Source organism: Apium graveolens, chromosome 4, assembly GCF_009905375.1.
Source record: "Apium graveolens cultivar Ventura chromosome 4, ASM990537v1, whole genome shotgun sequence".
In the NCBI taxonomy this organism is placed as follows: domain Eukaryota; kingdom Viridiplantae; phylum Streptophyta; class Magnoliopsida; order Apiales; family Apiaceae; genus Apium; species Apium graveolens.
The window spans coordinates 178,115,144-178,130,115 of record NC_133650.1 but is presented as its reverse complement, the minus strand read 5'-3'; positions in this window follow the sequence as shown (position 1 = coordinate 178,130,115).

The window sequence follows — 14,972 nt, the reverse complement described above, 5'->3', positions numbered from 1 at the left end:
ATCTATAATATAAAGCTCCTGCTAGCTCGATCCAACTTAAACGGAAATCCTAGCTCGCACACTGGACAGAGACTCCTCATTACCAATACTTTCTTCTTCAACTAGAAAACATAAAAGTTTTGCAAGAGTGAGCTTACTAGCTCAGCAAGTACTAATAGCAACAATTGAGGTTAAACAATCATTAATTGAAATGATTCAGAAGAATCAAGTTTATGAATAAACAATGATTAGAATTGGATATTCACTTTTCATTTTAAAAAAAACAAAGTTAGGCTGCTGATTAGTCACGCACTAACCCCGAGCAAGGCTCCCAGCTTGCTCTATATACTGGATCCAAGGCACACATTGGCCTACTATGACCACGAATCTGGTCCGACCACGAATCTGGTCCACATTTATAAAACCATCCAATTCTAAACAATTCAAAATGATAACCAATGTAATCAATAAGCTGAATCATAAACAACATTTATCTTGAAGCATAGGGTGATTCATAATACCATGAAGGTATAACAAGGAATTCAAAAAGATTGGCTTTCAATCAAGGAAAGAATCAGAAAGTAGAAGACCAAGGGTTCAAGGGTTCCAAGAATTGGTCTTCTGTTAAACAAGGAATAAGGGTTGGTATGTTAGGAAACTCAATATCAGAATCAGTATGTGGTAGATATGTATTTGTGGAGTAGTATCGTATGTGTTTGGATCGTATCTGGGAATTCAATAATCAATGATTTGTGAAGAACAAGGCTTATGGCTCAAGATCAATAAGAATCAGGGTTCAAGATTAAGTAGTTTAAAGTGCTTGCAGTATAAAATAAGAGTTATTTTGAATAATAGCGACAGATTATGAAACAGTTCGAAAATATTTGTAATATATCTTGAAAAAGGTTCAGAGGTACTTGCCTTATCACCGAATATTTCTACTTTACTTGTGCTCATCTAATAGTTTTATTCATCAACCACTTTCCTTCTCTTTCGATGCCTTTCTTCTATTTATCAATAACTTGCCTTCTCTTTCGACACTTTGATTCTATTTATGGATCACTGATTTCCCTTTCTATGCCTTGCTGACTCTGCTAGGCATCACAAGTATCTATCAATTATTCATACTCATATTATTCTAATCGTCACATAGACGTCATAAGCTTTCATCTACCCTTCGTTTTACCCAAATCCGATTTACGGATTAAAAGTTATGACTAAAACAATCAAACAATAACCATATAGGCATATAACACATCAATCAAATAGCATGTAGCACATAGCACGCAAGATATTCGATCAAAATAATTTTTCAAAGAAGATTCGGGGTCAAAATGATTTTTCAGGTATTTAATACGAATTTTTGAACATTTTTCTGAATAAAAATTGGACTCCGAATCATTTTATAATTAAATAATAGGGTCTGAATACCCGAATCTGACTTTAAAATAATTTTATAATAATTATCGAGCCTTGAAAATAATTTTAAACAATATTTTAAAGCTCGAGACTATTTTTCGGAATTTTTAAATCAATTTTAAATAATTAAATCTAATTATTAAATTAATTAAAATTAATTAATAATTAATTAAATTAATTAATTATAAATTACTCAATTAATTAAAATAATTAAAAATGAATTAAAATTAATTAATAAAATAATTTTAATTTATTTTTAAATAAATAATTAATCAAAAGTAATTGTCCGAATTTAATATAATTAAAACTGATTTTCTGAAATTAAAATAAAAATAAAATACAATTTCTGAAAGTTTGAAAACTGAAATCTCTTTTTTTATAATTTTTAAAACTTCAGGGACAGAAGTGTAAATATGTGCAAAAATGCGGGGTGAAATCTTAATTTCACCGTCCCCCCTTCATCCCCACAGTCGCCGGTCGGACTCCATGGCTGCCGCCATGGAGCTTCTCTGGTGACCTGAAAGTCTGCCCAGAACCACGTGAAAATAACAATAAATGTTCCTTGAGCTTTCAGGAACTCGTTTCTACAAATTATATTGTCAACAATCACCAGAATCGCCGGAAAACCCGACTGAAGTTTTCGCCTCCGCCATGCGACTTTTTCCGGCGAACCACTTCCGGTAATCCTCCGTTAACATAGTATATACGATTCGATTGCTTTTTGAACGATCTACAACATGATACCATTAATTTTAACCAATAACCCTTAACAAAGAAGTGCCCAGATTTCAATTGAAATTATTCAAGAATATAAACCCTAATTATTGAATTCGAGAATCAAACTCAATTTTCTATATGTTATTGAACTCCAAATTCATCATATAATATACCAAAATGACCAGGAAGAGATTATCTACAAGATTATGCCATCAAATCACACAAACAACATCAAGAACGGAAATTCCTATTTTAATTCATAATTAATTCGAAATAAATTAATTATATGATTTATGGGCAAAAACAAATGGTTGATTCAGAAAGAAGATTTCGAGAGCTTCGTTTTGATATATTACACGCCCGAATCGGAGTTCGATAACGCCTTCGTTCGTGCATTTGATTTTCAAGAACACGGTTTTAATTCGACATTTTCTCTGTATTTTACGGGATTTTACTGACTGATTATGATTATACGAATAAAATGAAATAATAAAAGGGCTATATATATTTATGGAATATTGGTTCATTTTGGATCGTTAAATTAGTTGCTTAGCCGCTAAGTAACTACAATAACGATCCGATTTGATATCAGTTTTGGATAATTATCCCAACCGGGCTTTTTATAAAACACTTTATACGAAAATAATTTAATATTATTGTTATGGATAAAAAACTAAGGTTATTATTTGCTGTATTTATTACTAAGATTCGGGAGCTCAAGGCCTTTAATGGCTGCTCTCGTGTATCGTAGCTTAATTCTGCCTTTACGAGATGCCTACGTATCTCTGTGAATTAGAGAATCAAGCCAAAAAACGTAGTTCTGATTTGTGGGGTGAGGCCCCTTATATAGATGTGGGAGTCCTTGAATTGGACTTGGTATAGGAGACTTGGTGGACAAGCCTCTGAATTAGGATAGACTTAGGAGTCCTAGGAAGTAGGAAGCTGATTCCTTATCCTTTTAGGTCCCCTTGAGGCTAATCTATAAGGATTTATATCCTTATCGGGACTCTTCTCAATAGCTGATTTTTCCCTTATTAATTAATTATGAAATTAATTAATAATCAGGGCTTTTGGGCCTTTTTTATTCCACCAAGCCTGATCTGGTCCATCAGGCTTAACCTTTCCGGTCTGAATATCATACATCTTCTTATTGGGCCTAGCAGCCCATTAATTATAAAATCAGGACTTATTTATCCCTATCATTTGCCCCCCAACTTTTGGGAAACATTGATTAGGTTTCGCAGAAGTTAAATCTATTCGTTCCCTTACAGGGTTTTATTTTTGCGTAAAGTGTGGAGTGACCTATACATTTACAATGAATCTTCCTTTTATTCAGGAATCATCTTAATTTCCAGGAATTTTTCCCTAATTTTCTGGAATTTTCCTTAATTTTCTGGATTTTTCCCTAATTTACTGGGATTTATCCTTATTTTCTAGTTTTTCCCTAATTTCTGGGATTTATCCTTTAATTTTCTGGATTTATTCCTTAATTTACTGGGATTTATCCTTAATTTCTGGATTTTTCCCTAATTTCTGGGATTTATCCTTTAATTTTCTGGATTTATTCCTTATTTCTGAAAATATTAACATTTTTCAGAAAATATTTAAGGAATTTCCTTGGATTTTTTCCCTAATTTCTAATTAAATGATCAGAAAAATAGAACTTTTGCTGCTCAATACATCCTAGGCGTTGTTGATCCATGCCTAGGAGACAGTTTCCTAACAACGTCTAGGAAACTTGCGTCCTGGGCGTTGTTGGAGGCTGATGCTTCCTGGGCGTTGTTGATCCACGCCTAGGAGACGGTTTCCTAACAACGTCTAGGAAACTTGTGTCCTGGGCGTTGTTGGAGGCTGATGCATTCATATATCCTAGACGTCGTGCACCCACGCCTAGGAGACAGTTTTCTAACAACGTCTAGGAAACTTGCATCCTGGGCGTTGTTGGAGACAGATGCTTCCTAGGCGTTGTTGATCCACGCCTTGGAGCCACACTCCTCACAACGGCTAGGGACAATGCATCCTGGGCGTTGTTGAGGACAGATGCTTCCTGGGCGTTGTTGATCCATGCCTAGGAGCCAAACTCCTCACAACGGCTAGGGACAATGCATCCTGGGCGTTGTTGAGGACAGATGCTTCCTGGGCGTTGTTGTACCACGCCTAGGAGCCACACTTCTAACAACGGCTAGGGACGATGCATCCTGGGCATTGTTGAGGACAGATGCTTCCTGGGCGTTGTTGTACCACGCCTAGGAGCCACACTTCTAACAACGGCTAGGGACGATGCATCCTGGGCGTTGTTGAGGACAGATGCTTCCTGGGCGTTGTTGTACCACGCCTAGGAGCCACACTTCTAACAACGGCTTGGGATAATGTACCCTGGGCGTTGTTGAGGCTGTTCGAGCCTTGATTCATTCAATGAACTTTGATTTTAAATCTTTTCAAAATTCAAATCTTATGGGCTTCCCGCCTTTTTCTTAGGCCCAGGCCCGTTTGTGCATCTTTGAGCTCCTCTATATAAGAGGTGGAGTGTGAGTTCATTTCTCACACTTCACTTTCACAAAAATTTCTAAACTTCAACTCTGCAATTAGTCTCTCAAGAATCGCCACCTCCAAGCGATTTCCGGCTTTCTACTCCGTCGCTTTCTGGGCTTATTTTGAAGATTCCGTTTGAATCTTCATCTTCTTTACTTACTTTCAAGAGCTTCCTGGGTTTTTGTCTTCATCCATGGCGGATTCTGATTCATCTCACTCCCATGTCCCCCAAGCTGTTGCCCGTCCCTCTAGGGCCAGTCGAGGTAAAAAATCTCTTGTACATTCCTCAGTTATTTCTCTTAGGGATCTTTTAACCGAATTTGGGCAAGCCTTTCCTAACATGTTACACTTAGATGCATATAATTATCCTTCTAGATTTGGTCCAGATCAAGTAGGTACCATAGCTCGCCTTTTTGGCATTTCTCACCCTTATAGGGCCGAGGCTCCAGGCCCAAATGATAGGGCCTGCTACCCAAAACCTGTGGCCATTCGGGTCTATAAGGAAACCTTCTATGCTGGTTTTCGCCTACCTCCTCATCCTTTTGTTTTTCGCCTTTTGGCTGAGGCCCGAGTCTGTCCGACCCAACTCACACCCAACTCTTGGCGTTTTATTCACTGTTATATGGCCCAATCTCGTAAACACGGTTTTGAGCCAAATGTTTGTGTCTTTCGTTATTTATTTAAATTTGTAAATGCTTCTGAGGACCAAGGATGGGTCAAAATAGTTCATAGATCCTTGGCTCGTTCATGCTTTATTTCTGGCACCAATCCCGACTCGTATCCAACATGGAAGAGTGAGTGGTTTTATGTATTTCTGGATTCCGAGGAGGGTTGGGACCATTTTTTCAGGCCCAACTTCTCAAAAAGTATAGACGGGTCTTTAAGAGACCTAAAATTGGGGATAGATGAGGATGCGGCCATCAAGGCCATTACTGCTGATAACTTGCACCATTGCGCTCTCATCCTTTCAGAGGGTAATTTGTAATGTTTAGGTCTAAGTGACCTTGGTCCCGAGGGTATTTCTTTCCCCTTTTTGTTCCATTTTCTCCATTCTCTATTTGTCCTTTTTCTTACATGCTCGTATTTGCTAGCAGCTAGGGCCGCTTTGGACACGATCTTCAAGAAGCGGGAGGCCCGTGCCGCCAAGGGCTCTACTGTTGAGACCCACCGCGACAAGCGGGTTAGGATTGGTGACGGCCCTTCAGTCACAGTTCAGGAGGCCGTCCCTACCTTTTTATCCCAGAGGCCTCCTAGCCTTGATGAAGATACCTCTCCCTTCACCGTCACTTGGGGCCTTCAGAGGAGGGACACGGTGGTAGGGAGTTCCGAGGCTGCCGCCGTTTGGTCTCAGAGTGTGATCACGCCTCGTGACAGGGCTGAGATCGTAGAGTCTTCTGATGACCTACAGATTGAGCGTCTGGGTGCTCAGGCCGTGGCTTCTGTAAGCCTCTTCCTTTTCTAACTGTTTTTTTTAATTACTTACTGTACTTTGATATGTTCGTGCAGATGAATACCTATCTCCAGGCTGCCCTTCATAATTTGAAGGATGTGAGGACCAGCCTAACTATTGCTGAGAGGGACAGGGATAGGTACCTCAAGGCTTCCGAGGCCAACTTCACTCGTTTCCGTGAGGTAGAGAGGGAGCTGGCGGATGAGAAGGAGAAAGTTCGTAAGCTGGAGCTGGATGCTGAAAGGGCCCGAGCTGAGGTGATAGCTGAGTATAAGGCATCTCAGGACTTTCAGGATGTCCTAAATGCTGAGTACGATGCTAACTTCCCGGAGACCTTTTCTAGTTGTTGGGAGCAGATAGTAGAGGAGATTGGGAAGAAGATTCCGGAGGTGACTCTCACTGCCTATCCAGTCCCTGATATTCCTGGGAAAGAGCCTCTTCTTGATGATATCCCTCTTTCTCCTATTCTTGCTTCTTCTGCTGAGGCCGAAGCTGTTTCTCCTCGAGGTGCTGATCCTGTTCCAGTTCCTTCTTCTGCTGCCGATGAAGGAAACATCGATGATGACTTCTTCAAGGATCTTTGAGTATTTTGTTTTTCTTGTTTGGCCCATTGTGGCTTTCTATGTATTGACTTAATCGTATTCAGAACTTATTACCCTTCGGGGCTTATATTTTATATGTTGCTTTTCTTGCCTCTTTCTGTTTTGACTTTACAATCTTAATATGCATTTGAATCTTAAACATCCTTAGATTGAAATAATTTCAAACTCTTTAATATGAAGTCTGGTTTTTCAAAACCTTACATAGCATGGGTTCGACCCTAATCAATAATAACTAGACAATGTAAATTCTATTGGAATATAAAATCCTACGCAAGCAAAGCTTTCAGGTGCTCTTAAACCTACTTGTCACAATGACAAGTGAGAATCGTACTTCGCCTATCTTACACGTAGTAAACCTTCAGGTTTTGTGCGTGCCAGGTCCTCGGGACTTCAAAACCATCCATAGTTTCCAGCTTGTAGGTTCCTCTACCCTGAACGCTCTTGACTCTGTACGGCCCTTCCCAATTTGGGGCTAGCTTTCCTTTCTGTCCGACACCAGAAGCCTCTATTTTTCTCAAGACTAGATCGCCTTGTTTAAAAAACCTTTCTTTAACCCTTAGGTTGTAGTAGAATGAAGCCTTTTTCTGATATTCTACTATCTTTGCATGTGCCGTATCTCGCACTTCATCGATCAGATCCAGGGCTAACCTCTGCCCTTCCTCATTTTTTTCTGCATTGAAAGCCTGAATCCTTGGAGAGGAATGTGATATCTCTACTGGAACTACTGCTTCTGCCCCATACGCCAACATGAAGGGAGTTGCTCCTGTCGTAACTCTACAGGTAGTCCTATAGGCCCATAATATGGGAAGTATCTCATCCACCCAATTATTTCTTGACTTCTCGATCCTTTTCTTTAATCCATCCAGGATTATTCGATTTGCTACTTCTGCTTGCCCATTAGCTTGTGGGTGAGCCACAGAGGTGAACCGTAACTCAATTTCATTTTCTTCACAATACTTCTTGAATTCCTCGTTGTTGAATTGTGTTCCATTGTCAGTGACGAGGATACGGGGAATTCCATATCGGCACATAATGTTTTCCCACAGGAACTGTGCAACCTGCTTAGTTGTGATTTTGGCCAAGGGTTTGGCTTCAATCCACTTGGTGAAATAATCAATGGCTACAATCAGGAACTTCCTTTGTGCCGTGGCCATAGGAAAAGGCCCTAGAATATCCATCCCCCACATAGCAAAGGGAATAGGCGAGTTGATAGAGGTCAGCATCTCGGGGGGTTGTCTAACAACTGGTGCATGCTTCTGACAGCGATCACACTTCTTTACATATTATTTGGCATCATCCATCATTTCTGGCCAATAAAAGCCTGAACGGGTTATCTTATGAGCTAAGGCCCTGCCCCCCAAGTGTTGTCCACAAATACCTTCATGCACTTCCTCAAGAGCCAAGCGTACCTCATCGGGCCTGAGACACCTCAAGTAAGGAACCACGAAAGATCTTTTATACAGAATCCCATCTATCAAAGAGTACCTTAGTGCTCGAACAGTTAACTTTCGTGCTTCAGTTGCATCACTTGGAAACCATCCAGTTTGAATGTGAGCCTTAATGGGATCGATCCATGATGCCCCCAGGCCTACGGGAGCCACAAGCTTAACATCTATGCTTCGTGTCTTCAAAACACGAAAGTACACACTTCCTGAACTTTCTTCAATTTCAGATGAAGCAAACTTTGATAGCGCATCTGCTTTAGCATTTTCTTCCCTTGGAATGTGTTCAACATGACATTCATTAAATTGGGTCATCACAGCCCTTACTAGGTGAACATATTTAGCCATCGTATCATCCCTTGCCTCAAATTCTCCCTTTACCTGGGATATGATCAGCTTCGAGTCTCCACGGACCTTTAAGTTTTTGACTCTAAGTGTTCCAGCTAGACCAAGGCAGCAATCAGGGCTTCATACTCTGCCTCATTATTTGTGGTTGGGAAGTCTAGCTTCATAGCATACTCAATTAAGAATCCATCAGGGCTTTGCAAAACCAATCCTGCTCCACTGGAGTTTGTTTTTGATGCCCCATCAAAATAAAGAACCCAATATTCTTTATCATCCTTCTCTTTGTCCCCATTGTCGACTCCCTTGTCTTGAGGTATGGTATCTTCCTGCCCCCCGACTTCTTGGTTGGGTATGGTACATTCCACCACGAAGTCAGCTAGTGCCTGGGCTTTTATAGCCGTGCGCGGCTTATACTTGAGATCGAACTCTCCCAACTCTATTGCCCACTTAATCAGTCTCCCACTTGCCTTGGGACTGTGAATGATGTTTCTCAGTGGCTGATTTGTTAGCACTTCAATCTGGTGAGCTTGAAAATAAGGACGCAGCTTTCTTGAAGCCATTACCAAGGCTAAAGCGAATTTTTCAATAGTTGAATAATTCAACTCAGCACCATGCAAGATTTTGCTGACATAGTATACGGGTTTCTGGACTTTCAGTTCCTCCTTAACCAACACCGCGCTCAAGGCGCTCTCTGAAACAGCCAAGTACAAGAATAAAACTTCACTCAGAACTGGCTTGGCCAACAACGGGGCCTGGCCCATATATTTCTTTAATTCTTCAAATGCCTTCTGATTTTCCTCACTCCATACAAAGTCTTTAATGTTCTTTAGTGACTTGAAGAATGACAAGCACTTGTCTCCTGACTTGGAGATGAATCGTCCTAGCGCAGCAACCCTTCCTGTGAGCTTCTGAACATCCTTGATAGTTTTTGGTGGTTCCATGTCCAGGATCGCCTTTATTTTATCGGGGTTAGCCTCAATTCCTCTTTTTGAGACCATCAATCCCAAGAATTTTCCAGATCCTACTCCGAAAGCACACTTCGTAGGATTTAACATCATCTTGTGGTACCTCAGGACCTCAAAAGCTTCCCTTAAATGGGCTATATGATTAGTCTTTACTAGACTCTTGACTAACATGTCATCAACATAAACTTCCATAGTCTTACTAATAAGATCCTTAAAAATTCTATTCACCAACCTTTGATAGGTGGCTCCTGCATTCTTGAGACCAAACGCCATAACAAGATAACAATAAACACCAAAGTCAGTGATAAATGATACCTTTGGAATGTCATCCTTATGCATTTTGATCTGGTTGTATCCGCTAAATCCATCCATGAAACTCAGCATCTCATGTCCAGCAGTGGCATCAATCAAAGTATCAATTCTAGGCAGCGGAAAACAGTCTTTGGGGCATGCATCATTCAGATCAGTGAAGTCTATACACATCCTCCACTTTCCATTAGCCTTCTTCACCATTACAGGGTTTGCTAACCACTCCGGAAATTGAATCTCCTCAATGAAACCAGCCTCTAAGAGCTTTTCTACTTCCTGTTTTATAGCCTCTTGTCTTTCCGGGGCAAAATTTCTTTTCTTTTGTTTCACTGTCTTCCGGCTTGGATCCACGTTTAGCTTGTGAGTAATTAACTCCGGATCTATGCCTGGCATATCAGCTGCGGACCATGCAAACACATCACTATTTTCTTGCAAAAATTTCACTAACTTCCCTCTAAGGGGCTCCTCTAATGTGGCTCCAATGAAAGTCATCCTCTCAGGATTCTTGGGGTCTAAAGAATCGAAACCAATTCTTCTGCTGGCCTTCCTCTATTCTCATCATTTTCTCGAACATCCATATCTTCAATAGGAAGAACCTGCCCCCCGACTCCATCTGCCCTCAAAGAGGCCACATAACAGCTTCTAGCCATTTTTTGATCTCCTCTCTCTTCTCCAATCCCGTTTCGGGTGGGAAACTTCATGACTGAATGGTAGGAAGAGGGGACTGCCTTGAAGGCATGTATCCCTGTTCTCCCCATGATAGCATTATAAGTTGAACTAGCCTTTACCACCACGAAATCCAGCATCTGCGTTGCTTGCCTTGGCTCCGTACCTATGGTGGTTGGCAATTTGATTATCCCTTCCACAGGACATTCTACTCCAGCAAATCCATATATCGGCATGTCGGTTGGTGTCAACTGGGAGTCGTTATACCCCATCCTTAGAAAGGTGTCGTGGAGCAAGATATCCACAGAAGCACCATTATCCACAAGGACCCTCTTAACCGGGCTATTTCCTATTATCGGTGTTATGACGAGAGGGTCGTCATGGGGAAACTTCACGCCCTCTAGGTCGGAATCATCAAAAGGCAATGTTACTTCTGTCCTGGCCCTCTTCGGGGCTTCGCCAACAATATGCATAACCTCCCTGGTGTATGCCTTTCTGGAATTTTTGGATAATCCAGCAGCAGTTGGACCTTCAAAGATCGTGTTTATCACAGGTCCTCGAGGGCGTCGTGGTCCTCCAAAAATTGCATTTATAACCGGCCCTCTAGGTTGGGGATTCCGCCCCTGATCGTCTTGGTCCCTCCTACGATCTTCAAAGTTCTTCCTTCCATTATTGTTTCTGTCCCCTCCATCTCCAGTATACTTGTTCAACCTTCCTTTTCGAATCAAAAACTCAATTTCATCTTTCAATTGCCTACACTCATCGGTGTCATGGCCAACATCCTTGTGAAACCTGCAATACTTGCTCTTATCTAGCTTGGCGGGATCAGCCTTCAAGGGCTTAGGCCAACGAATATCTCTATCTTTCTCAATCTCCATCAAAATCTGACTTCTAGGAGCACTCAGCTTAGCGTATTCAGTGAACTTTTGCCCAGGTCCTCCCTTCTTGGGGGTTGAATCAGGGTTTTGTTCGATTCTAGGATATTTGTCCTTAGCGATATACTCCAAATTAGTTTTTCGTTTCTTGCCTCCAGTGGGCTCATTACTTACTACGGTCTTCCTCATGCTTTCTTCAACCTTGATATACTTCCCTGCCCTCTCTTGGAGTTGCAACATGTTTTCAGGGGGACGTTTGGCCAAGGACATCTTGAAAAACTCATCCCTAGTTCCTTGTTGCAGTGCTATCATGGCTATCTTATCATCAAGGTCTGGGACTTTTAAAGCCTCCTTTGTAAAATGATTCAGGTAATCCCTCAAGGATTCCTTAGCTCCCTGCATAAGACTCATAAGAGATGCTGAACTTTTCTCATGGACTCTTCCACTGATGAATTGCTTAATAAAAGCCTGACTTAATTCTCTGAATGATCCAATAGAGTTTGGGGGCAAGCGACTGTACCATCTTTGAGCCATACCCGACAGGGTTTGAGGGAAGGCCCGAAAGTTTATAGCATCATTCACGGGTTGCAGCAGCAGTGCATTAGAGAATGTCCTAACATGATTAGCGGGGTCACCCGTGCCATCATAGGCTTTGATAGTGGGCATCTTGAATTTTCTTGAAATATGGGCATTCATTATTTCTTCTGTGAAAGGTGGAGTTGGATCATCAGGATCTCCAAGGGGAAGGAGATTGCTTGGATCAGTTCTTGGGACAGCAGCCCTTCTTCTTACCGGACCATCCAGGTCTATGATAGGAGGAGGATTTCTCCCCCTAGGAGGTATGTGGGGTCTGGTGGCCTGGTGAGCCTCCAAATCACGCCTCAGCCTTTGGATTTCAGCCTCATGAGCCTTGATCCTTTCCTGCACTTCTTGGGGATTCGCCCCTGGGGTGCTTTGGGGGCGTTGCCTTCCATCGGCCATTGGCTCTTTTCCAGGACGCCTCCTTCTCGGGGCCACTTCATCATCCGAAGATTCGGAGTCTCTCTCAGTGTATGGACCAGAAAATTCCCGATCCTCAGGGATAGGACCCAAACCTCGTATATAGGGGGCGACCGCCCTCGTGCTTCGCTTCGCCCAGCATATCCGCTTCCTCCAACCTCAGGGTGAAGGGGCATCCCATAAGGGGGGTTAGTAGTAACAATAGTTGAATATTCATACCCGACGGGTCGAGAATTCACAGGTATATGTATTTGTTGAACTTGAGGATTCGTACCTTGAATCGGGGGAGTTGTCCCTCGTAGCTGGGGTTGAGTTGCCCCTGTCTGGGCTTCCTCCTGAGTAGATGCATAAGTTGAATGGGGAGGAACCTCCACGGTTGATGAAATCACCTGGGTTGGTGTTCCTTCCTCTAGAGCTCCAATTGTTCTCCGTGTTCTCGCCATGGTTGTTGTTGTGATTCCCACAGACGGAGCCAAATGTTATGGATAAAAAACTAAGGTTATTATTTGCTGTATTTATTACTAAGATTCGGGAGCTCAAGGCCTTTAATGGCTGCTCTCGTGTATCGTAGCTTAATTCTGCCTTTACGAGATGCCTACGTATCTCTGTGAATTAGAGAATCAAGCCAAAAAACGTAGTTCTGATTTGTGGGGTGAGGCCCCTTATATAGATGTGGGAGTCCTTGAATTGGACTTGGTATAGGAGACTTGGTGGACAAGCCTCTGAATTAGGATAGACTTAGGAGTCCTAGGAAGTAGGAAGCTGATTCCTTATCCTTTTAGGTCCCCTTGAGGCTAATCTATAAGGATTTATATCCTTATCGGGACTCTTCTCAATAGCTGATTTTTTCCTTATTAATTAATTACGAAATTAATTAATAATCAGGGCTTTTGGGCTTTTATTCCACCAAGCCTGATCTGGTCCATCAGGCTTAACCTTTCCGGTCTGAATATCATACATCTTCTTATTGGGCCTAGCAGCCCATTAATTATAAAATCAGGACTTATTTATCCCTATCAATTATCCCGTCTTTTGAGAATACGGGTTTTGTTGATTCACCGAAATGATTATCGTATCGAAAATTTTGTACCGGCCGCACACGGGTCAAACCGTAATCCGGATCAAAAAAGTCAAAACACAAAAAATGTCCAGAATTACCAAATTAGGTTATGAAGGAGTTTTCGGAAGAGTTTCGGGTTGTAAAAACATAAAAATGGTTGAAGTCGGACGATTCCCGGCTTTATAAAATAATTTTGTAATTATTCAGAAAATAATTAATAAATTCATAAATCAATATAAAATTATTTAACAGCCCAAAAATTACCAGAAAAATACTGTAATTATCTATATTTTATTCTGGTCATAATAAAATTAATAAACTTATACTGTATCACATATAAGCATTCACATATTCACACCAATCATCAGATAATTCACCAAAAATCACATAATAATCATATAAATATTATTTATTGATAAAAAAAAATTACTCGCAATATCCCGGATGTTACAACATCTGTCAATCAAGCAATTAAATGATAGATTGGAGAAGATTGAGGTTAAAGCAGAATCTAAAAGGAAAAACAATAGGAATGGGAAAGTAGGAATTAACAAACATAACAACTACACACCTGATAAATATGCACCTAAAAAAATATGTGTGAAGTGTGGTAGTGTTAATCATTTGTCTGTTAATTGCAAACTTGCTATTCCTGCACCCATGTCTGCACCTCCATCATTTCCCAACATGCCCACAATGTCTGTGAATGCTATGCCCGCACATAATTTGAATGCACAATTTACTAATATGCCATTTGCACAAAATCCTTACTATGCTATATTTAGTATATCTCAAATTCCATTTAGCATGCCTTACTGGAATAACAAATTTGCATAGAATATGCCTTTCCATGTTAACCAGCCCGTGCATGATAATTCTGTTATGATGAATGGCTTTCAAAGCTCTACTCAAATGACCAAGGTTGAATCTCAATCACCTAAGTCAAATGAGGACAAGCCTAAGAAACCTAAGAAAAAGGCTAATAAAGCAGGACCCAAAGAAACCTGGGTACCAAAATCAACTTGATTTGATTTTGTTATGTGCAGGGAAACAAAAAGAATCTTTGGTATTTGGATAGTGGGTGCTCAAGTCACATGACTGGAGATTCTACCCTACTCACTGAGTTCAAGGAGAGAGCTGACCCAAGTATCACTTTTAGAGATGACAACAAGGATTATACTGTGGGATATGGCTTGATTTATAAAGACAATGTCATCATTGAGGAAGTTACCCTAGTGGATGGACTCAAGCATAATTTATTGACTATCAGCCAGCTTTGTGATAAGGGCAACTCAGTAACATTCAACACTGAAACCTGTGTTGTGACCAACAAGAAAAGCAAAAAAGTGGTTCTTACTGGAGTGAGAAAAGGGAATGTGTATCTAGCTGACTTTAACTCATCAAATGTAGAATATGTCACTTGTCTTTTTAGCAAAGCAAGTTAAGATGAAAGTTGGCTATGGCACAAGAAGCTGTCCCATCTTAACTTCAAGACTATGAATGAACTAGTCAGGAAAGCTTTGGTAAAAGGCATTCCTCAAGTGGAATTATCAAAGGATGGATTGTGTGATGCCTGCCAGAAAGGAAAGCAAATCAAGGCATCATTCAAAAA